The following is a 23646-nucleotide window of genomic DNA, read 5'->3' on the forward strand; positions in this document are numbered from 1 at the left end:
GTGTTGTAGGTGCCTGGGGAGCGTTGGGGAGTGAAAGGGTGAAGATCTATCTATGGCCACCAGGAGAATCAGATAACAAATAGTGAATGCAATAAGGATATTTTATAGTATGAGAGAGTGTTATTGCTGCTATAGAAAAAGAAAATACAGAGGAGGGCAACAAGGATCAGCATTTAAGATGAAAGAATAAGCAGGAATCATGTTGGGTTGGTTTACTGAGTACAGCGTGGAGCCATCGTTGGGTCTTGAGTAAAGGAAGAACAGTAGTCATAATATGGAGAAAATAAAGACAGCCTCTCATGTTCAACAGCAGAAGAGTTTAAGACTTTGAGTTAATAGGGGCGCCTGGGTGGCACAGCGGTTAAGCGCCTGCCTTCGGCTCAGGGTGTGATCCTGGCGTTATGGGATCGAGCCCCACATCAGGCTCCTCCGCTGGGAGCCTGCTTCTGCCTCTCCCACTCCCCCTGCTTGTGTTCCCTCTCTCGCTGGCTGTCTCTATCTCTGTCAAATAAATAAATAAAATCTTAAAAAAAAAAAAAAAAGACTTTGAAGTTAATAAACCCTATGGAAGAATACAAAGTCTTTATTTGTAGTAAGACATAAAATAAAAGATAAAAACACCTCTGTATTGAAATCATGAAACATGGAGAAGATAAAGCAAAACTGATTCTAATTTTTATCATCATATTAAAGTGAGAGATGATTAGTGTGAAAAAAAAAAGGAAGTACACTTTCACATATATACAATGTGTGTATTTACCTGACCAAGTGGCAAAAGAAAAAAAAGCGGGGGCGGGGGGGAGGAAGAAAATCTTTAAATCAACCAAGTCTTCCATCTAGTACGACACTACATATATGTGACAGCGTGATCTCAAGGTCACCATGACATGCATTCCTATATTCTTCTTTATATAAACTACATGTAGATACATTCAGGTCAAATACACAACAAAATTAAATCCTTCTTAAGGTCATAGGAGTTCCTTTCACCTTGGACCTCTTTTTTGTCACCCTTCCTTACATTTTATAGAGGTAGGTAGTTAAAGGTCCTTCTAACTCTAAAAATCTATGATTCTTTGGTATTTTTGTAATTAATTTAACCTCAAACTTCTGGCCTTTATTGCTTTAGCGCCCAGGGCAAGGCTCAGACATATCAGGAAAGACAGAAAGAAGAGCTGCATAGAATTAACAAACTTCAAATATATCTGCTTATTCTCCTATTTTAAAAATAAAAACGCAGCAGAAGCCTCCAAGGTCAAAATCTCCTGTACTCGGCCCTTCGCCATGAACAACTTCTCCATATACTCACGCAAAGCCTTTGACCCCTAGGAAGTCAGCAGCATTGATAATTATGTCTCAAAAACAACTCTTTCTATGGTATCCACTCTATAATGGATTCAGAGACATGAATAAAACATCTTAATTCTCAAGTATTTCTTTTTAAATTAATTTTTGAAAGAAAAATATCTTGTAAAGAAAGGAGATTTTTTTTTTGAGGCTCTTGCATAGAAGGATATAGTTTTCATGGCCTATCTTGTTAAAAATGTTCTAGTACCCATCTGATGCACACTTATTTATGGATTTTAGACTAAAAGCTCTTTTTTGCCAGTTTTCTTCACAAGCACTTATCTCGACATCCTCATTAGGTGATTTTTCTCTTTTCTTTTTTGTTGAGGCCTAGCCATGCCCTTGGTACTCTCTTTTGTTCCATGCTGCAAAAGGAATGGTTTTAAAGGCTCCCTCTCCACCAGTCCCACCTTTTTTTTTTTTTTCTTTGTAATTAGCCTTATTTGAGGACCAGGGAAGCAAAAGACTGGAAAGAAATACAAAAACTGTTGAACAAAAGATACGATGTTCTTTACCCCAACCATATGCTGTAGAGCTCACGTACAACCTGGGTCAGATGATTCGCATATATGCCTTTAAAATGAAAGGAGAAAGAAAAAAGAAAGAAAAAGAAAAAAGCACTGACTTACACAGCAGCTGCATTGGGATAAACAGGCTGGGAGTAAATGTCACAGTGAAAGGAGAATAATACATTTTACCTTCATTGCAAAAGTAATTCACTTTAAAACCAAAGAACACGATGGAGCTCCTTAGCTGATAACAATGCTTGCAGAAATCCATTTGAAATATCTTAATATTAATTTTGCTTTAATTGGGATGAGAGAAACACTCCTTTCCTTCAAACTCAAAGCATGCTTTGTCACTTGGGCCACACATTAGTGGAATTGTCCAGCTAGATCCTTTGGTTTTGATGCACTGACGATGATTAATGAAATAATTTTTTTCTGCCTGCTCTTTTCCTTAATCCATTAGTTAAAAATCCTATGTCTAAGTAGAGGGCCAAAGGATTTATGCCAGCCTTGTCTCTAGAAGTAAATCTCTAGCTTTCCAAAGATTAAAATTCATAAATACCAACTGGCTCTTGGGCCTGGAATAGTGTTACTCCTCAAAAAGAAAAAACGTTTTCGGTACCAATAATATTCCATGAGAATGACCATCCAGGACAGCTCTAATGGGACAAATGCTGCAAAAAATGAAGACTGAGGGTTGTCAAGAACCGATCTGTCTTCCTCCCCACTCTACCCCATACAGTAAATATTTTAAGGTTATTGGATTGTAGGCTTTGTTTGTTGTTTGTTTGTTTATATTCCATTTTGGTTAGGCAAGTATTAATCCCAATGGGAAACATAGAGCATACTCTAACTGGCTGATTTAAAGAGAGTTCAGTAAGTGGACTGTATATAAAAGTGTGGAAGGGTTTTAGAAAAACCAACATGGTGCAGCGTTGGTAGCCATTACCACCCCTCAGCCTGAAGTGGCAAAAAGAAGAAATCATTACCAAAATCTAGAGAGCTAGCTGTATGAAATGAACTATGGCTTTTTGAAGAGACTTGTAGCCAACCCACAATGACCTGGCAATGCACAAGTTAGAGGAACAAACACCCAACCCTTCTCACTTCCTGCCCTCTGATTTTCTGCAGATGCCTCCCATTAGCTAAACCCCACTAAAAACCAAAGGTCAAGGGAAGCTGGTGATGCCATGCTACAGATCAGCCTCCCCAGACACAGAGCAGGTGAACGGGGAATCTGGAGGGGCAAATAGAAGCTATCCATTTTTTTTTAAAGTTCCAGGTAAGTACCTCTTTCTCTCCCTACTTTTTACTATAGACAGGTGTCTATTCCCCTTAAGTTTTCTTCGCCTTTATGTAAAATCCGTTTAATGAAACTCTTTCAGGAAACAATACCGAACAGCAAAGCTAGTCTTCTTAACTATGTTAATAGATCTCAAAGAGCTCAAAATACCTTAAAAAATGTTAATGCCCCCCTCTTCACCCACTACTGGGTAGAAAGTAATTAATGATATGGTCATTTCATTCAACAAATATTTATGAATACTTATCAAATACATGCCAAGGCACCATCTAAGAACATGGAGTACCCAAAGGTAAATCAAATAAGGATCCCATCACTAGCTTATATCTCTGGATTCCTTGCGTTCCTTTCTGATTTCTTCTATTGTGCGTACTCAGCCACAAGATGGTGCACATGGCCCAGGCCTACCAATCAACGTGTTCCTTTCTTCTGGCTAGCGTGATGGGTTCGGAATGATAAATTATCTAAGACAGATAAGAGTCTTCTTTGGGACTTTTCTGCCATATTTATCAAGAAAGAAGTGCCCTTTCAAAATGAATTGTTCAGTAAAAAGGGTGTAAAAAATGTCTGCAAGAAGGATGAGGTCAAATTGAGATGAGCAGAGCTGAGAGGAGGAGAAAGAGACTGAGCCTCTGGATCCAGCCATGCCTGAAGCCTGTCAGATTTCTCAGTGTTCTCAGAATTTATCTTACTAAAAAGAAATTATCCTGTTTTACTTAAGCTGTGACTTTATCCTTTATAAGGAGATAAATCTTGACTAATGCCTTATCCTCAAGAATGTTATATGTAATAGGGAAGATAGGTATGTAAGTAAAACACAAAATATGAAGTTTACAAATGGCATTTTGAAAAGATGAAGAGTTTGGGGAGGCTAAGTTTATTTATAGAAGTAATTATCTGAAAAATCAATGAAATGAAAATGCCACTTGAACTGGGCCCTAAGTCACAGAAAAAATGTGAATGTGCCTCTCTCTGAGGGTGGGGGCACAGAGGTGGCAGATGTGTGGTATTTTTGTATTTGCATTTCACAAAGAAAGAGAGGTGAAAAAAAAATGGAAAACATGTTACAATTTATTCCTAGTGAGGGCACAAACATTAAAAAAAAATGTATGTAGCTCCAAGATCGTGGAGTAAATTACTTAAGAGCACTTCACTTTTTATAGTAGGACTATGAATCATTTGGGTTGGTTGTTGTTTTTTTTTTTTCCCCCATGTTTCTAGTCTTCAAACTGCATTTTGGTACTAAGGAGAAAATAGATTTTTTTTAAACAATAAAGAGAAAATGCCAAAATCAATTGTAAAGGGAGAGAAGAGTCACAGTTCATGTCGAGTTTTTAAACATGTTAATACACAAGTCCATTTAGTTTTGAATTGTTCTAAGACTAAAGATGCATTTATTGGTCAACAGCTCTTAAAAGTATGCCCACAAATTCAAGGGTAGAATTAGCGGAGGCCACTGCAAGTCCAGGCTTCAAACCATTTACTGTTTTTACAGGTCGCCCAAGAGCACTATCTGTGTCAGGACACTGGTTCTAACACTTTTCTGTCGCTCTAGGAAACCCAATTTTAGTACACCATTTTACCAGAGAGCGTCAAAAAAACCGAGCAATGTAGTTATATGAACCTAATAAAACCATCAAAACTGAAAAAAATCAAGCAAATTATATAAGGGGCGGAGCTACATCAGAACCTAGGAAGAGTCTGGGCATTTCCTTTACATGAGGGACAAATGGATTTTATTTGTTTAAAGCTGAACACTGCTAACTGTGAACGGCTCGCCTCCGGCCATTCGAACTAACAAAGTAAAATCAAAAAGGTTTACAAAATGAATTAACGTATTATAAAGACTATACCCAGTGTAGACTCAGGAGAAGTGACAAGCTTCCGTCATTCCTGGAAAATAAAGAAAAGGCCTCCACTCCCTCTCAGATGTTTCAGACGCCATTATTTTACAATTATTCTGAGTTTGGGTAACAAATTCTTGGCATCCTTCCTCCCCAACCAGCTTTAATCTTCTCAAAGGATTTTTTTCCTTCTAGTTCTATGTGGTATTCGTTAACTTTTGCATTGCTGGAGGTATGGGAAGGAAGGCAGACAAGGAATTGGGATCATCATCATATAAAATTTAAGACAATTTTACGTGGCATCCAAAAATGCTTTCTCAGGTTAATTTTTCTATTTACTGTTGATTGCAGATATTAATTGCTCTGTTTTACAGCATCTTCTTATGGTTCTAAATGAAATATAATGTCCTTTTTACAAAATTCTAAGTGTGCCCTAGCGAATTAGATAGGTATGTACAACCTGACTCTTTAACAAATAGAATTTCTCATTTCAAATTTTGGAGTGGGCTGAACAGTTTGTCAACTTCACTATGCTATTAAGAAAAACTCAGGATGGTTTTAAGGACCTTGTTACTGGAAATAGAAAAAAAAAATAGTGTCCAGAAACAAACCCAGGTTACATTCAGGAAACTAATATCATTTTATTTTGTATTTTTATTTTTTCACATTTAAAAAATTTTAATTCCAATATAACTAACATACAGTGTTTTGTACAATACAGCAATTCAACAATTCTATACATTTCTCAGTGTTCATTGTGATAAGTGTACTCTTAATCTCCTTCACCTATTTCACTCATCCTCCCCACCTCCCTCTGGCTAATATCAGTTTGTTCTCTATAGTTAAGAGTCCATTTTTTGGTTTGTCTCTTTTTTCCTTTGTTCATTTGTTTTGTAACTTGAATTCCATATACGAGTGAAATCACGTGGATGTAGTATTTGTTTTGACTGACTTATTTCACTTAGCATTATACCCTCAAGACCCACCCATGTTGTTGCAAATGGCAAGATTTCATTCTTTTTGATGACTAAGTAATATTCTATTATATATGTTATATAATATACGTATTATATGTATATATACCACTTCTTTATCCATTCGTCTATCCTTGGACACTTGGGTTGCTTCCTTATTTGGGCTATTGTAAATAATGCTGTAATAAACATTGGGGTGCCTATATCTTTCCAAATTAGTGTTTTCATATTCTTTGCCTAAATGCCCAGGAGTAGAATTACTGGATCATATGGTAATTCTATTTTTATTTTTTGGGGGAGCTTCCATACTGTTTTTCAAAGCGACTGCACCAGTTTGCATTCCCACCAACAGTGCATGAGGGTTCCTTTTTCTCCACATCCTCACCAACACTTGTTGTTTCTTGTGTTTTTGATTTTAGCCACTCTGACAGGTATGAGGTGATATCTCATTGTGCTTTTGATTTGCATTTGCCTGATGATCAGTGATGATGAGCATCTTTTCATGTATCAGTTGGTCGTCTGTAGGTCTCCTTTTAAAGAAATACCTGTTCATGTCCACCACCCATTTCTAATTGGGATTTTGGGTTTTTGGTGTTGACTTGTATAACTTTGTATATTTTGGATGCTAATTCTTTATTGGATATGTCATTTGCAAATATCTTCTCCCATTCAGTAGTTTATCTTTTAGTTTTGTTGATTGTTTCCTTTGCTGTGCAGAAGCTTTTTATTTTGATGTAGTCCCAATAGCTTATTTTTACTTTTGTTTCCCTTGACTCAGGAGACGTATCTAGAAAAATGTTGCTCTGGCCAATGTAAGAGAAATTACTGCATGTGCTTTCTTCCAGGATTTTTATGGTTTCAGGTCTCACACTTTGGTCTTTCATACATTTTGAGTTTATTTTTGTGTATGGTGAAAAAAAGTGGTCCTGTTTCATTCTTTTGCATATTGTTGTCCACTTTTCCTAACATCATTTGTTGAAGAGACTCTCTTTTTCTCATTGCATATTCATGCTTCCTTTATCAAAGATTAATTGGCCATATAATCCTGAGTTTATTTCTGGGCTCCCTATTCTGTTCTGTTGATCCTTATGTCTATTTTGTGTTAAATATTTTATTTAATTATTGAGAGAGAGAGAGAGAGCAGTGTGAGTGGGGAGGGGGTCAGAGGGAGAGGGAGAGCAAGAATCTTAAGTAGGCTCCATTCTCAGTGCAGTGCCTGACAAGGCGCTCAACCTCATGACTCTGAGATCATGACCTGAGCTGAAATAAAGAGTCAGACTTAGCCAGCTAAATCACCCAGTCACCCCTCCATGTGTCTATTTTTGTGACAGTACCATACTGTTTTGATTACTATAGCTCTGCAGCGTAACTTGGAATCTGGGATTGTGATATCTCTAGTTTTGTTTTTCTTTTTCAAGATTGCTTTGGCTATTATGGTCGTTTGTGGTTCCATACCAATTTTAGGATTGTTTTATCTAGTTCTGTAAAAACTGCTATTGGTATTATGATAGGAATTGCATTAAAGGTGTAGATTGCTGTGGGTAGAATGGACATTTTAACAATATTTGTTCTCACAATCCATGAGCATGGAATATCTTTCAGCTTGTGTCATCTTCAATTTCTTTCATCAATGTTTGTGGTTTTCAAAGTACAAGTCTTTCACCTACTTGGCTAAGTTTATCTCTAGGTGTTTTATTATTTTATTATTTATTTATTTATCCCTATTTATCCCTTATTTATTTATTATTTATTTATTATTTTAGTATCTATTATTATAACTGGAACTGCTTTCTTAATGTCTTTCTGCTACTTCATTATTAGTGTATAGAAATGCAATGGATTTGTGTATATTGATTTCGTATCCTGCAAACTTACTGAATTCATTTATTGATTCGAGCAGTTTTTGGTGGAGTATTTAGGGTTTTATCTATATATAGTAACATGTCATCTACAAATAGTGAAAGTTTTACTTCTTCCTTATTGATTTGGGTGCTTTTATTTATTTTTCTTTTCTGATTGCTACAGGTAGGACTGTGTATTATGTTGAATAAAAGTGCTGAGAGTGGACATCCTTGTCCTGTTCCTGATTTTAGGGGACAATTTCAGTTTTTCCCCAGTGAGTATGATGCGTGCTGTGGGTTTTTCATATATGGCCTTTATTATGTGGACGCAGAATCCCTCTAAACCTACTTTGTTGAGAGTTTTTATCATGATGGATGTTGTACTTTGTTAAATGCTTTTTCTCCATCTATTGAAATGATCGTATGGTTTTTATACTTTCTCTTGTTGAGGTGATGTATCCCATTGATTGACTTGTGAATATTGAACCACCCTTGCATCCCAGGAATAAATCTCATTCAATCCTGGTGAATGATTTTTTAAAATATACTATTGGATTTGGTGTGCTAGTATTTTGTTGAGCGTTTTTGCATCTGTGGTCATCAGATATAATGGCCTGTAGTTCTCTTTTTTAAGTAGTGTCTTTATCTGGTCCTTTTTGAGTCCTTTCTCTTTTTTTTTTATAAGTCTGCCTAAAGGTTTATCAATTTTGTTGATCTTTTCAACAACATGGATGGATGGATCTCAAGAGTAAAATGCTAAGGAAATAAGCCAGTCAGAGAAAGAGAAATATCATATGATTTCATTCATATGTGGGATTTAAGATACAAAACAAATGAGCAAAGAAAAAAGACCAAAAAAGCAGGCTCTTAGATCTAGAGAACAAACTGACGTTTACCAGAGGGAAGGTGGGTATGGGGATGGTTGAAACAGGTGAAGGGGATTGAGTATCCTTATCACAGTGAACATTGAGTAATGTATAGACTTGTTGAATTACTATATTGTATACCTGAAACTAATACAATACTGTATGCTAACTATACTAGAATTAAAAAAAAAAATAAAGGAAGAAAGGAAGAAAGGAAGAAAGAAAAGAAGAAAGAAAGAAAGAAAGAAAGAAAGAAAGAAAGAAAGAAAGAAAGAAAGAAAGAAAGAAAGAAAGAAAAGAAAGAAAGAAAGAACCAGTTTCTGGTTTCATTGATCTGTTCTATTTTGTTTTATTTTGTTTTTTTAGTTTCAGTTTCATTTATTTCTGCTCTAATCTTTATTATTTCTTCCTTCTCCTGGTTTTAGGTTTTCTTTCTTCTTTTTCTAGCTCCTTTACATGTAAGATTAGGCTTTGGGTTTTTTGTGGGTGTTTTTGTGATTTTTTCTTGCTTCTTTAGGTAGGGCTGTATTGCTATAAACTTCCCTCCTAGTACAGCTTTTGTTGTGCCCCAAAGATTTTGGAAGTTGTTTTTCATTTTCATTTGTCTCCATGGATTTATTTTATTTCTTCTTTGATTTATCAGTTGACCCATTCATTATTTCATAGCATGTTATTTAACCTCTACGTATTTATGTTCTTTCCATATATTTTCTTGTGCTTGATTTCTAGTTCTATAGCATTGTTGTTGGAAACAATGCACGGTATGATTTCAACCTTTTTAAATTTGTTGAGACTTATTTTATGGCCCAATATGTAACATATTCTAGAATGTTCCATGTGCACTTGACAAGAATGTGTATTCTGCTGTTTTAGGATAGAATGTTCTGAATATATCTGTTCAATCCATCTGGTCCAATGCATCATTCAAAGCCATCGTTTCCTTGTTCATGTTCTGTTTAGATCTGTCCATTGAGTAAGTGGGGTGTTAAAGTCCCCTACTATTATCATATTCTTATCAGTTACTTCCTTTATGTTTGTTTTTAGCTGCTTTATATATTTGGGTGCTCCCATGTTGTGTGCATAAATATTTCCAGTCGTTATATCCTCTTGTTCAATCATCTCCTTTATGATTATATAGTGTCCTTCTTTATCTCTTGTTGCAGTCTTTGTTTAAAGTCTATTTTGTCCCATAGAAGTATTGCTACTCTGGCTTTCTTTTCACTTCCATTTGCATGATAAATGCTTTCCCATCCCTTCATTTTCAATCTGCATATGTCTTTAAATCTAAAACGAGTATCTTGTAGGCAGCATATACTTTGGTCTTTTTGTTGTTGTTGTTGTCTTAATCCATGCCATCACCCTGTGTTTTGATTGAGCATTTAGTCCATTTAAATTGAAAGTAATTATTGATAAATATGTAGCTATTGCCATTTTGTTATTTGTTTTATGGTTGTTTTTGTAGTTCTTCTCTCTTCCTTTCTTCTCTTGCTGTCTTCTCTCAGAACTTGTTGGCTTTCTATTGTGATATATTTAGATTCCTTTCTCTTTATTTTTCTATATATAATACCAATTTTTGATTTGTGGTTACCACTAGGCTTATATATAATATCTTATGCATATAGCGGTCTATATTAAGTTGATTGTCTCTTAAATTTGAACCTATTCTAAAAGCACTAAATTTTTACTCCTCTCCCTCTCCTCCCCCCCATGTTTAAGTCCATGGTATCATACTTTACATCATTTTATTTTGTGAATCCCTTGACTGATTTTTATATATATACTTAATTTTACTGCTTTTGTGTTTCCTACTTTTCTTACTCCTGCTTATGGTCCTTACTTTCTACTCAGAGTCCCCTTAACATTCCTTACAGGGCTCATTTAGTGGTCATGAATTCCTTTAACTTTTGTTTGGGAAACTCTTCATCTCTCCATTTTGAAGGACAGTCTTTCTGGACACAGTATGCTAGGTTGTGGGGTTGTTGTTTCTTTCTTTCTTTCTTTCTTTCTTTCTTTCTTTCTTTCTTTCTTTCTTTCTTTCTTTCTTTCTTTCTTTCTTCCTTTGCTTTGAATATATCACAGCACTTTCTTTTGGCTTGCAAAGTATCTGCTGAAAAATCAGTTGATAGCCTTATGTGGTTTCCCTTGTATGTACCTGGTTTCTTTTCTCTTGCTGCTTTAAAAATGCTTTCTTTATTACTACTTTTTGCCATTTTAGTTACTGTGTGTTAGTATGGACCTCCTTGGATTGATTTTGTTGGGGGCTTTCTGTGCATCCTAAATCTGGATTTCTATTTCCTTCCCCAGATTTGAGAAGCTTCAGATATTATTTCTTCAAGTGAATTTTCTACCCGCCCCCTTTCTCTCTCGTCTTCTTCTGGGATCCCTATAATGCAAATGTTATTATGCTTGATGGTGTCACTGAGTTCCCTTATTCCATTTTTTTAAATTATTTTTTTCTCTCTCCTTTTCAGCTTGATGGTTTTCCATTACTCTGTCATCCAGGTCACTGATCTGTTCCTCTGCTTCCTCTCATCTACTATTATTTCCTCTAGTGTATTTTTAATTTCAGTGATTGAGTTCATCATACCTGACTGGTTCTTTTTTATGTTTTCTATCTCTTTATTGAGGGTCTTACTGAGGTCTTCCATTCTTTTCTCATGTCCAGTGAGTATCTTTATGATCATTAGTTTAAATTCTCTATTACTTATGTCTATCTCATTAGCTCTCTTCTTGTGATTTTGTCCTGTTCTTTCATTTGAGACATAGTCCTCTGTCTCCTCATCTTGTCTATCTGTTTCTGTGTTAGAGAAACCGGCTACATCTGTTCTTGAACAAGTGGCCTCATGAAGAAGAGGTCCTGTAGTGCCCTACACTTCAGTGTTCCCTGTTTGCCGGAATCTGGTGCTTCAGGGGTGTCTCCTACGTGTGTTGAACATCCTAGTGTTGTGGCTGATTCACGTTTGTCTTCAGTCCGGTTATCTGTAATGGTCTTTCAGGGTTTGGTCCCGCTGTTGTTAGTGGCCAGTCTGGGACTGAATTGACTGAATTGAATCAAACGAGGTACTTGCCAGAGATGCGGTAGCAGCGAACTGCAGGGTGATTTCCCTGTGTTGTGCCTTGAAAAGCTTTCATTGGTGGGCAGGGCCCACAATGAGACCGGATATTTGACCCCAGCCCACTGCTGGGACGGAAGTCAAACTGGTGTGTGTGGTTATTGTCCATTCTCACCAGGGCAGGAGTCCCTCTGGGGTGGTACTGGTTCTTCCTGGGGCTGCTTGCACACTGGCATGTGTGTGGCACCACTTTGGATGTATTCCTGGCAAGGGAATGTTGGAGAGAGATGGTCTGCAGGAAACATGTGCGTGAGACCCATGGTGCCAGCAAGGCCCTTGCCTGTCTGCTGTGGGAGGGGGCCGGCACCTGCCTGAGAAAATTCCTTCCTCAGGCTGGAGGGGTTAAGTCTACAGAAAAGCACAGGGGTAGGGCATGCTATTAGCAAGCTAGGTGGAGAGTGTTGGTGCTCCACGGTTCTGACAGATGCCTGTGTATCTAGACTCGGGAGCATGGGAAGGAAATGGTGCCCCTCAGCCCTTTCATTTTTGGAATAGTCTTCCAAAGATCTCTGCCCTTCCAGCACCTGCTCTGAGACTAGTAAACAAATCTCCCTCCCGTATATCCCATTTTTCAAACCGCTGTTTCTATGCTGTATCTCAGTGGGGCTATTTGTTGTGCTATCTCTTTAAGGGCAGGGACTCACTATCCTATTGCCCTCTGGCTCTCCCAGAGCTAAACCAGCTGATTTTTAAAATTCCAGGTATTAAGCCCCGCTAATTGTAAGAACTCATGAAACTCGGCACTTCTGGTTTTCAAAACCAAATACTATGGAGATTCGTCTTCCCAGTGCAGATCCCCCGTGCCTGGGATACCTGGTGTGGGGTCTGCTTCTCTACCCTCTTTGCACCCCCTACTTTTCCTCCATCCCGCGAACAGTCTCATGGTCGTCTGGCTCCCAGCCACATCTCCACTCTTCCTTCCTTCCTTTGATGTGGGCTCTTCTCTACATTGAGCTGCGGAGAGTCTGTTCTGCCAGACTTCTGGTTGTTTTCTGGGTTATTTACACTGATATGGGTGTTACCTGTGTGTATTGTGGGAAGAGGGGAGCCTAGGATCCTCCTGCATTGCCATCTTCCCACCACCTGAAGGCATTTTAAATCAGCGGGGAAAGGGAAAACTACTCAATAACTAATTTTAAGACAATTGGCTATCTACTTGGAAAAAATATTATATCATTATTTCACACCAGCCACAAAAACAAATTCCAGATAAATAACTCTATTTATCAATTTAAATCTATTTTAACCATCTATGCTATAGAAGACAATATAGTAAATACGTATAATAATCTCACTATTAGGAAGATAATGATAAAGTTTTCCAAGAAATGTAGAAAACATGAAGGAAAATTTTTGAGACCTGACAAGATACAATTTCATTACCTTTGTAAACTGTAAGATACCATAAACGAATGTATGTAGTTTGAATCAATAGATTGGAAGAAAATATTTTGAACACTTAGCCCAGATGAAGGGCTAATATCTTTAATACCTAAATGGTTCTTACAAATCAAAATTGAGAAAAGCAAACAATCCAATTAAAAATTGTCCCTGAAGAGGTAAAGGTAGATGTTAAACTCATATTCAGACAGTAATAAAAAAGATGTTCAGTAAAATAACAAAGAAATATAGTGGCAAATGTTTAGAAGCTTGATAACAAAATAGTAACAAGAATGTAAAGAAATAGGCAATACAATTCATGTTGGCGAAAATGTAAATTGATATAGCCTTTATGAAAGGACAGTGCAACAGTATCAATATTTTTTTTTAAGATTTATTTATTTATTTGACAGAGAGACAGACAGCCAGCGAGAGAGGGAACACAAGCAGGGGGAGTGGGAGAGGAAGAAGCAGGCTCCCAGCGGAGGTGCCCAATGTGGGGCTCGATCCCAGAACGCCGGGATCACGCCCTGAGCCAAAGGCAGACGCCTAACAACTGCGCTACCCAGGTGCCCCAACAGTATCAATATTTTAAATCCCTTTACTCTATGACCTGGCAATCTTATCAAGGAAAGTCTATCCTATAGAAATACTGGCATGAGTGTACACACATATCTATAAAAGAATGATTGTTTCTTTTGTTTAAAATAGCTAAAAGTCAGTTCTAATCTATATAGTTATTTAAAGGACACTAGTAAAATAAACTATAGCATATCTACTTATTTCAATCATCTAATACTGCATAACAAATCACTCCAAAATGTATGGCTTAACAGAACATAACTTATTATTTCTCACGATTCTGTGGGATGGGAATACAGGTGTGGTATTGACTGGTGGTCAATAATGTGCTATGACAGCTAGTGACCAGCCTAGGTTGGAAGTTCCAAAAGGCTTCACTCACATCTGGTGCCTCAGCGTGCCTCACATGGCCTCTCTCTCTTCACATGACTCTCCACACAGGATGGTGGTCCCATGGTAGTTGGACTTCTTATACGGCAGATGATTTCCAAGAGACAGCATTCCAAGAGGACAAGCCCCCTTGTGGAAGTACCTATCAAGATTTGCTGTCCATTTGGTCAAATCAAGTCCCATGGCCAAGCTCAGTATCAGTGTGGGAGGGAACTACACAAAGACATGGATACCAGAAAATGTGGTCCTTTAGGGACTACCAATGCACCAGTCTCCAGAACATGCAATAGAAATAACACAGCCATTTAGTTAATCATATTAATTGTGGTTACTGGGAATTAGGATTGGAATGGAAAAGGTTTGGTTGTTTTTTTTTTTTAATTATTGTTGTTTGGTTTGGACTATAATTTTTACTTTCTCTTTTGAATGCTTTAAATATGTTATAACTACATCATGTTACTTCTGTAGATTTTTAAAAAGAGAAAGTATCCAGAAACTTCCTATAGTTCATTGTGCAGACCTATAAGCAGTTGCAGTACACTACTTGTGGCCTTGCAAAGCAGTGTGCTGAGAGAGGGTGACAGATAAGAAAAATAATACAGGGACATAAATTATGACAGGACAACTTATTATAATAACTCTATGAGCAGTTTTAAAGCATGAATATTACTTTCATAATTTCATAATTTCTTCCTTGTGACTTGTCCTAGGCAAAATGCAAGTGGGATTTTGATAGTAAAATTTAATATGTTTTACCCAAAAAATCTACCAGATGGATTTTTAATTTCTTCATTTCTGTTGACCAAGTAGTTAGCAGAATAGGATAATAATAACAATGATGATGATAATAACACAGCACATAGTACATGTCAAGCCCTATATTAAGTATGTCACCTACACAATAAGCCTATAAATTGTCTATTACTATAATCTGCATTTTGCAATCAAGGAAACTGACACTTACCCTAGGTCATATAACAAGTGGAGGCTGAGATTTGATCTCAGGAAGTCCTGGTCCAGAGCTCCTAGTGCACTGCTTCTCAACGGGAATGATGGTAGATGGTCTCTGCACACATAAACACCCTCAAAGAATTACAGGCTCTATCCTTAATACAAATATGTATGAGTGATAACTGAAGTCTTCACTATTAAAAGCCCATTTCCCATGATCATTTGGGGTACAGCTAGCTGAAATTAAGTGTACATTTATGTCCACGATCTAGATTTCAGCATCACACTAATTCAGAGGTAGTTGGGGCATTGTAGCTTGCTTCTAGCACCACACATCAGTCTCTCTGTGCCATAAGAATTCTCTGTGGCAGGCAGAATCTGATCTCCCAATATTCTAATGCTGAAATTAGAGAGCTCAAACAACAGCTGATTGCACACCATGAGATCCACTAAAATCTGACAGCAGGTGTATTCACCAATTTTGACCATAATGACGGCAATAAGGAGACTTTCTGTTAAAGGGACAAGAGAGCAGATATCTGGCACCAGGCACTGGAAAAAAGCAAGACAATTTTAAACAAGTACCACATGTGGTGACTCATTAGATGTTGAGAGCTAATAAGAGACTGAAGATTTTTAGCTTAGCACTGATGCTGTGGACAGCAGGATATCCTAACATCTAGAAATTGAGAATGAATCAGGAGGTGGTGATAAATCCTGTGCTGATGTCTGGTGTGTGGAACTGTTATATTTTTAGGATAAAGGCAAGGATATAAAAATCGAAGAGAGTGCCAGAGAGGAGCAAATATATTGAGAGATCTGCACGTTTGTGGGTTCATTCATTCATTAAGCAAGTATGACAATGTGGTGGGTAGTTCTTAGGTTTTAGAATACAGAAGTCGACAAGAGAGACATGGCACCTTCTTGATGGAGCTGATAATCTAACAGAAAGAAAACAATTAACCAGATAAAGATTATAAAGTGTGATGGGTATTGGGATACTAGAGACATGGGATACCACTGGGGCTTTGTCCTAAAGAAGTGAAGAAATTCCAGAGGAAGTGCAGGTCCAGGACAAGGAGCAGGGATAAATCAGAGGGAGGGAAGTCCTCTAAGTAGGGACCTGAGCACAGAAAGTCAGAGATGGCAGGAGCTGGGGGTAACTAGTGAGCATGGAGAGGTGGACAGGGACCAGATGTTTATGCTCTATACAAAAGTACCTCTATTCTTACAGACATGAAAGTTATTCTAGTAGCCACCATTTTTAAAAAGAAGCCAGCTAACCAACATTTATATTTTCAGAAATTGCTGTGTCACACCATGAACAAGATAAAATTCTTGCTCTCAAAGAACTTATCTAATAGTAGAGGGATTAAATACAAATGAATATATACCAAGTTCTAGGAAAAAGATCAAATAGGGTGCTATGGGAGGGAATGAGTGAGGGATAGGGGCCATTTTAACTCTGTTGGGCAAGAATGACCACTCTTAGGGAGGAAATATTTGAACTGAGGTTTGAACAATGAGAGGGGAAGAGGCATGTGAAGGTCTGGGGAAAACATTTCAATCAGAAGGACGGCAAACACCTAGAGGCAGAAACAAGCAGATGTGTGTTCAAGGCCCAGAAACTAGGCCAGTGTGGCCAAAGAAAGGAAATGAAGGGAGGTTTAAGGTATACTGTGTCAGAGAGATGAGTAGAGAACAGATCAGGTAGAACTTTGAAGGAAGAGTGAGCAAACATCCAGTTTGGCCCAAGATAACCCCAGTTACCACCCTTTAACCCGATTCAAGTATTAATAATTAATTTATTAATATTCATTAATTAATAATTAATGGATAATTCTCCCTTTTACCCTCTAAAGCTTATAGGGCATGGCAAATTGCTTAGATCTGATTCAGATGAAATCCACTGGGAACTTTAAAGCAAGGGAATGACATGATCTTATCCATGCCTTAGCAAAGTTGTTTGGCTGCAATTTAAGCAAGTTCTATAAGGGGGAAGAATAGGACAGAGAGCCCAGTCAGGAGGCCTCACGTTTCCATTCATTCTGTATAAGGCCCTGATACCCCAAAAAACTTGGGTTTCTCACAGTACTCCAGAATCTTGAAATTTGGGAAGAATCTTAGAGTTTACTTGGTCTATAATTCATATACTACATAACAATGGAATCTTATAACAGTTGATGCTTACAACCGGCTTCAATGAAACTGAAACGAAACTCAACTTCTAAAGAGAAGATGACCATTGAATGAAGACAGGGGACTTAGAATAAAAACAGTCTTTAAGCAAGACTGTGCCCTATATGAGTCCTCACTCTTTATGGGCTTTGTGACCTTAAGCAAATTACTTAGCCTCTCGGAGCCCTTCATTTGCCATCTGCAAAATAGAAATAATAATGACCACCTGGCTGCCTTTAAAACATTACAGCGCAGGGGCGCCTGGGTGGCACAGCGGTTGAGCGTCTGCCTTCGGCTCAGGGCGTGATCCCGGCGTTGTGGGATCGAGCCCCACATCAGGCTCTTCCCCTATGAGCCTGCTTCTTCCTCTCCCACTCCCCCTGCTTGTGTTCCCTCTCTCGCTGGCTGTCTCTATCTCTGTCGAATAAATAAATAAAATCTTAAAAAAAAAAAAATTACAGCGCAAAGCACTAACTGATGCATAGTATTTCAATATTATAAAAAGAAATTAAACAATAAAATTTCTTTAATGTCATTTCAAAATGCCAATCCTACCTGACAAAGTGATTTTCAAATTATTATCAACATCACTTTTTCCAATACACATTGAACCTCTGTTGAGAACAACACATTCTCTCCCCAGAGTAATGCACACATTGATATGTACATGATATTTTGCAAACATTTATTGGATGGGGACTCTGAAACAATTTTTGCAAAACTGTTGAAAGACCCCTTTCAAACCAAACTGGGCTGGCAATTATAGAACTATGATTCCATCGAACCCCCACCCTCAGTATCTTAACTTCTTTGGCAAGGTGACTTAAATCTTTCTCCCTCTGCTGCTTACACCGCTTCTCTACCTCTCGTCTAACTAACTTCACTGAGCAAATGGATAGGTTATAAGTGACTATCGGACACACAAGAGCAAATACCATGTAGTTCCGTAATAAGAAAAGAAAAAAAGTAAGCACAGCAGCAATGTTTTTACTACAATAATTTTTGTCCTGATAAATCTGGACAGGTCTGACTGTTCCTGAAATATACATTCACATTGTCTCCTCCACTCCTGCAGCTAGGATAAGGTGACCCAAATCTTTGTGATTTACCACTGGTGCTAAGAGACCAGGACCACAAACACTCATCCACATCTAAAGGGACAACTTTCTCAGAAATCTTTACGAGTAATTATACTCACTCTAAAAGGAAGTCTTTATAAAAATATCACAAACATTATATTAGCTTTCTAGAGCTGACATAAGAAAGTACCACAAACTGAATGGCTTAAATAACAGAAGTTTATCATCTCACAGTTCTGGAGACTAGAAGTCCAAGATCAAGGTAGGGGCAGGGTTGGTTCCTTCTGAAAACTATGAAAGAGAATTTGTTCTGTGCTTCTCACCTAGCTCCTGGCAGTTTGCTGGCATTCTTCGGCTTATAGATACATCTCTCTGATCTTTGTTTTTATGTTCATTTGGCATTCTCATTGTGTGCGTATCTGTCCCTTCACATGGCATTCTTTTTATAAAGATACCAGTCATATTAGAGTAGAGGCCCACCCTACTCCAGTATGACCTCGCCTTTACCATAACAAATCACATCAGCACCCTATTTCCAAATAAAGTTACATTCTGAGGTACCTGGGATTAGGCCTTCAACATATAAATTTTGGAGATACAAAACAACACAGAAATGAATCCTTTCTATTTTACATTTATTCATGATCCACCCAAAAGAGATTTCATCTGAACTTTTTTAGTTTAAAAAAAGGTGAAAGGGGAACTTTCTCAATTTGCTAAAAAAAAAAAAAAAAAAGCTACAAAAGAATGCATTGCTAATATCATACTTAATGGTGAAAACTTGAAGTTTTCCCACGAAGATTGACTACAAGACAAGGACATCCCCTCCCACCACTCCTTTTCAACACTGTACTAGAAGTTCTAGCCAATGAAGTAAGACAGTAAAAGAAAATGAGAGGCGTACAGTTTGGGAAGAAAGAAATAAATTATCTTGTTTGCAGATAACATGATTGTCTATGTAGAAAATGCAAAGGGATTGACAAACTCTTGAAACTAATAAGTGAATACAGAAAGATTGCAGGATACAAAGTTAATATACAAAGTGAAGCACTTTCCTATATACCAGCAATGAACAAGTGGAATTTGAAATTGAAAACACACCACCATTTACATTAGCTCCTCCAAAATGAAATACTCAGGTATAACTTTTACAAAATATGTAGAAGATCTCTATGAAGAAAACTACAAAACTCTGATGAATGAATCAAAGAAAACAAATAAGTGGAGAAATATTTCATGTTCATGGATAGGATGACTCAATATTGTCAAGATATCAGTTCTTACCAACTTGATCTACAGACTCAATGCAATACCAGTCAAAATCCCAGCCACTTATTCATAGCCAACATGATATTAAAGGAGAACAAAGTTGGAGGATGAACCCTACCCAACTTTGAGGCCTCCTGTAAATCTGTAGTAATCAGGACAGTGTCATATTAATAAAAGAATAAATAAATAGAACAATGAAACAGAATAAAGAGACCAGAAATAGATCCACATAATTATAAGTCAACTGATCTTTGACAAAGGAACAATGACAATACCATGGAGCAATTGTAAGCCTTTTCAACAAATGGTTTTGGAACAACTGGACATCCATATGCAAAAAGAGAAAGAAAGAAAGAAAGAAAGAAAGAAAGAAAGAAAGAAAGAAAGAAAGAAAAAGAAAGAAAGAAAGAAAGAAAGAAAAGGAAAGGAAGAAAGGGAGGGAGGGAGGGAGGAAGAAAGGAAGACGAAAGAGGGAAGGAAGAAGGGGGGGAGGAGGAAAGGAAGCAAGGAAGGAAGGAAGGAAGGAAGGAAGAGGAAAAAGAATATAGTTAGAGACCTTAAACCCATCAAAAAAATTAACTCAAAATAGGTAATGTAAAATGCAAAACTATAAAACTCCTGAAAGATAACAAAGACAAAACCTAGATGACCTTGGGTATAGCAATGACTTTGTAGATATAACACCAAAGGCAGGATAAAAGAAATCATTGATAAGCTGGGCTTCATTAAAATTAAAAACTTCTACACTGTAATTGGCAAGAGGATGAAAAGACAAGCCACATACTGGAAGAAAATATTTGCAAAAGATGTATGTGATAAAGGACTGTTGGCCAAAATACACAGAACTGTTAAAATTCAACAATAAGAAAATAAAACAAAATTTTTTAAAAAATGGGACAAAGACCTTCACAGATACTCCACCAAAGAAGATATAGATGGCAAATAAGCATATAAAAAGATGTTCCATGTTATTTGTCATCAGGGAAATACAAATTAAAACAATGAGATGCCACTATACACATGTTAGAATGGGCAAAATCCAGAACTTTGACAACACCAAATGTTGGTAAGGATATGAAGCAATAGGAACTCTCATTTATTGTTGGTAAAAATACAAAATAGTACACCCAGTTTGGAAGACATTTTGGGTTTCTTACAAAAGCAAGCCTACTCTTACCATATAATCAAGCAATCATGCTTCTTGGTATTTACTCAAAGGAATTGAAAACTTATATACACACAAGAACCTTCACATGGATATTTATAGCAGCTTAAGTAATAATCACCAAAACATAGAAGCAACCAAAATATCTTTCAATAGGTGAACTATGGTACATCTAGGTAATGGAATATTACTTAGCAATTTAAAAATGAACTATCAAACTATGAAAAGACATGGAAAAAACCATAAATGCATATTACTAAGTGAAAAAACATGAAAAATATATTTTGTGTGATTCCAATTACGTGACATTCTGGAAAAGATCAGAGTAAAAAGATCAGAGATTACCTGGGTCTGAAGTGGAGACAGGGAATGAATAGAGGATTTTTTGTGCAAGTGAAAATATTCTGACACTGTAATAATGAGTACATATCCTTATACGTTTGTCCAAACCCATAGCAAGTATAATACCAAGAGTGAACCATAACGTAAACTATGGAATTTAGGTGGTTATGATGTATTAATGTAGGTCATCAATTGTAACAAATTTACGACTTTGGAGGGATGCTGATATGGGAAGTCTATACATATGTGGGGTCTCGTGTATATGGGAGATCTCTGCATCTTCCCGTAAATGTTTTTGCAAACATTAAACTGTTCTAAAAAAAAAAAGTTTTATAAAAAAGCAACTTTTTAAAAGATCTTAGAGCTGAATAATTCATTCTTGTTTAAAAAGATATTTCCTTTGAAAATATTATGCCTTGTTAAAAAATATACAACATCATAAAAAGGTAGAAAAGATCTGAGGCAGACTTCCCCACAGACCTACTCCTGCCACCACTTGTTTCCAAGTTGACATTTGAGTCTCAGGGGTAATCAAGAACATGGAATTCATTCTGCAAATCTCTTCTGCTCGGTTGGAACAACTGTTTGTGTTTATAAGGCACATGGTATGATGAAGATTACATTTATCTTAAATTAGTCTGGGGGATGGCATTGTTGTTCTAAAAGTCTGAAGGTGAAATTACAAATTCAAATAGTTCATGTTAGTTGCAAAGCCTGCTGTTTGCTGTAGCAGATTCTGTCAGTGCTCTACCCATATCCTGTAGGATTTGTCTTACAAAAAGCACCTGTGACTCTGTGCCAGAGGAGAATAGGGTAGCGAGCTGGAAGCACTGGAGGATTAATACCACTAGGAGGAATCCTCAACCAATGGCAGATGACAGTTGGCAGGCAAATGGGAAAACCTGGTTGGGATAACTTGGTTGGGATAACTCTGAGAAGTATCTACAGTGACTCCCAGATTCCCCAGCTGAAGTAATCTTCAGTTGCCCATTCTTGTAACTTGATTTATAATACACCCTTTATTAGCTCACTTCCTTCCTTCTCTCACTTCCCTACTTCCCTTATGTTTCCTGGTTTCATCTCCTAAACAACCTACTTATACATTGTTTTAGGATCTGCTTCTGAGGTAACCCAAACTAAGACCATTATCTTCCCAATAGCTATTGCCTTCTTCCTTGTTAACATGACTTCAGTTTTCCTGAAATTCCTACGCTCCTCCCCAGCATCGTGGGCTTCAAGGAAGGCTGGTTCGCATCACCCCAAGGAAGGGTCCTGACTAGTCTAGATCGATCATGGTGTTCCTGTTCTTCTAGCATGAGCAGTTGGCTCAGTTGTGACCAATGAGACATGATACGAAGTTATCTAGGGGATTTTGAAGACAGAGGAAAAGTCTGTTTATTTTCAGCCCCTGAATTTTGTCATGTCGAGGTGAGATGCTGGAACTGGTGAGGTCCTCTTACAACTATGAGGGGAAATATTGGAAGGACAGAATCAACACAGAGAGGGCAGAACCATGAAAATTCCCAAGAAGTAGAGTCAGAGCCTTAATTATATTATATCTGGAGTTGTTCTCCCTTTGGAGTTCTTGCTATGTGGAATAATTCCTTATGTGTAAAGCAGTTAAGTCAGGGTTTTTGTTACTCCAGGCAGAAAGCATCTTATTAATAAATTTTCTTGACTACGGGAAAAGCAAAACATAGTCCTTTGAATGTCAAAAGACTGCATATGGCCACTGAAGCAGAAATTAAGAGCCAGAAAGAGTCAAACACACATCAGTATAAATAATCCAGGGGCAGGGGAACGGGATATGGAACCACATTCACCAAGCAATAATGGCGAACAAATCTGGAATGTACAAAACAGACAAGTAGGGCACCAAGAATGGATAATCATCCAAGCTGTCTCCTTCCTTCCTCCCGCCCCCCTCCCCTCCTTCCCTCCTTCTCGCCCTCCTACCTTCCACTATCACTGTTAAGCACATGCATACTCTATTCCAGGCACTTCTAGGAACTGAGCATTTAGTGGTGAACAGGACTGACATGGCCATAGCCCTTAGGAAGCTTGCATCCAAGAAAATCACTGGTAAGTTCCACTTTAGGCGTCAAAGGAGCCAAGAATGACTTTGGACTCAAGACATTATCAGTGACTAGACTACCCCCAAAGAAAGAAAACTCTTCATAGGCCTCAATGGAAGTCCCGTGAACTGGGCAATATTTGGTAATGACCCACTGCAAGGGAAAAATCACCTTTATCATAAATATTCCATGAGATGAAGACTGGTACTTGGCAAATGATTTTTTTTCCTCACACAAGGAATGACCTAAGGTGAGGATATCAGCCAAAAAGTTACCCGGAAATCTGTGTTGGTAAGTCCATGCTCAGTAAGGAAAAAAAAAATGCTGTGATATTTTCATGGACAGAAAGAATGATAGTCACTCAGATATGCATTTGCTATAGCCAAGTTACGGGAAAACATGGAAGAAGGGAAGGCTTAGCTCCTTTTTATCCTTGTG

Source organism: Ursus maritimus, unplaced genomic scaffold (genome assembly GCF_017311325.1).
Source record: "Ursus maritimus isolate PB19 unplaced genomic scaffold, ASM1731132v1 scaffold_20, whole genome shotgun sequence".
In the NCBI taxonomy this organism is placed as follows: domain Eukaryota; kingdom Metazoa; phylum Chordata; class Mammalia; order Carnivora; family Ursidae; genus Ursus; species Ursus maritimus.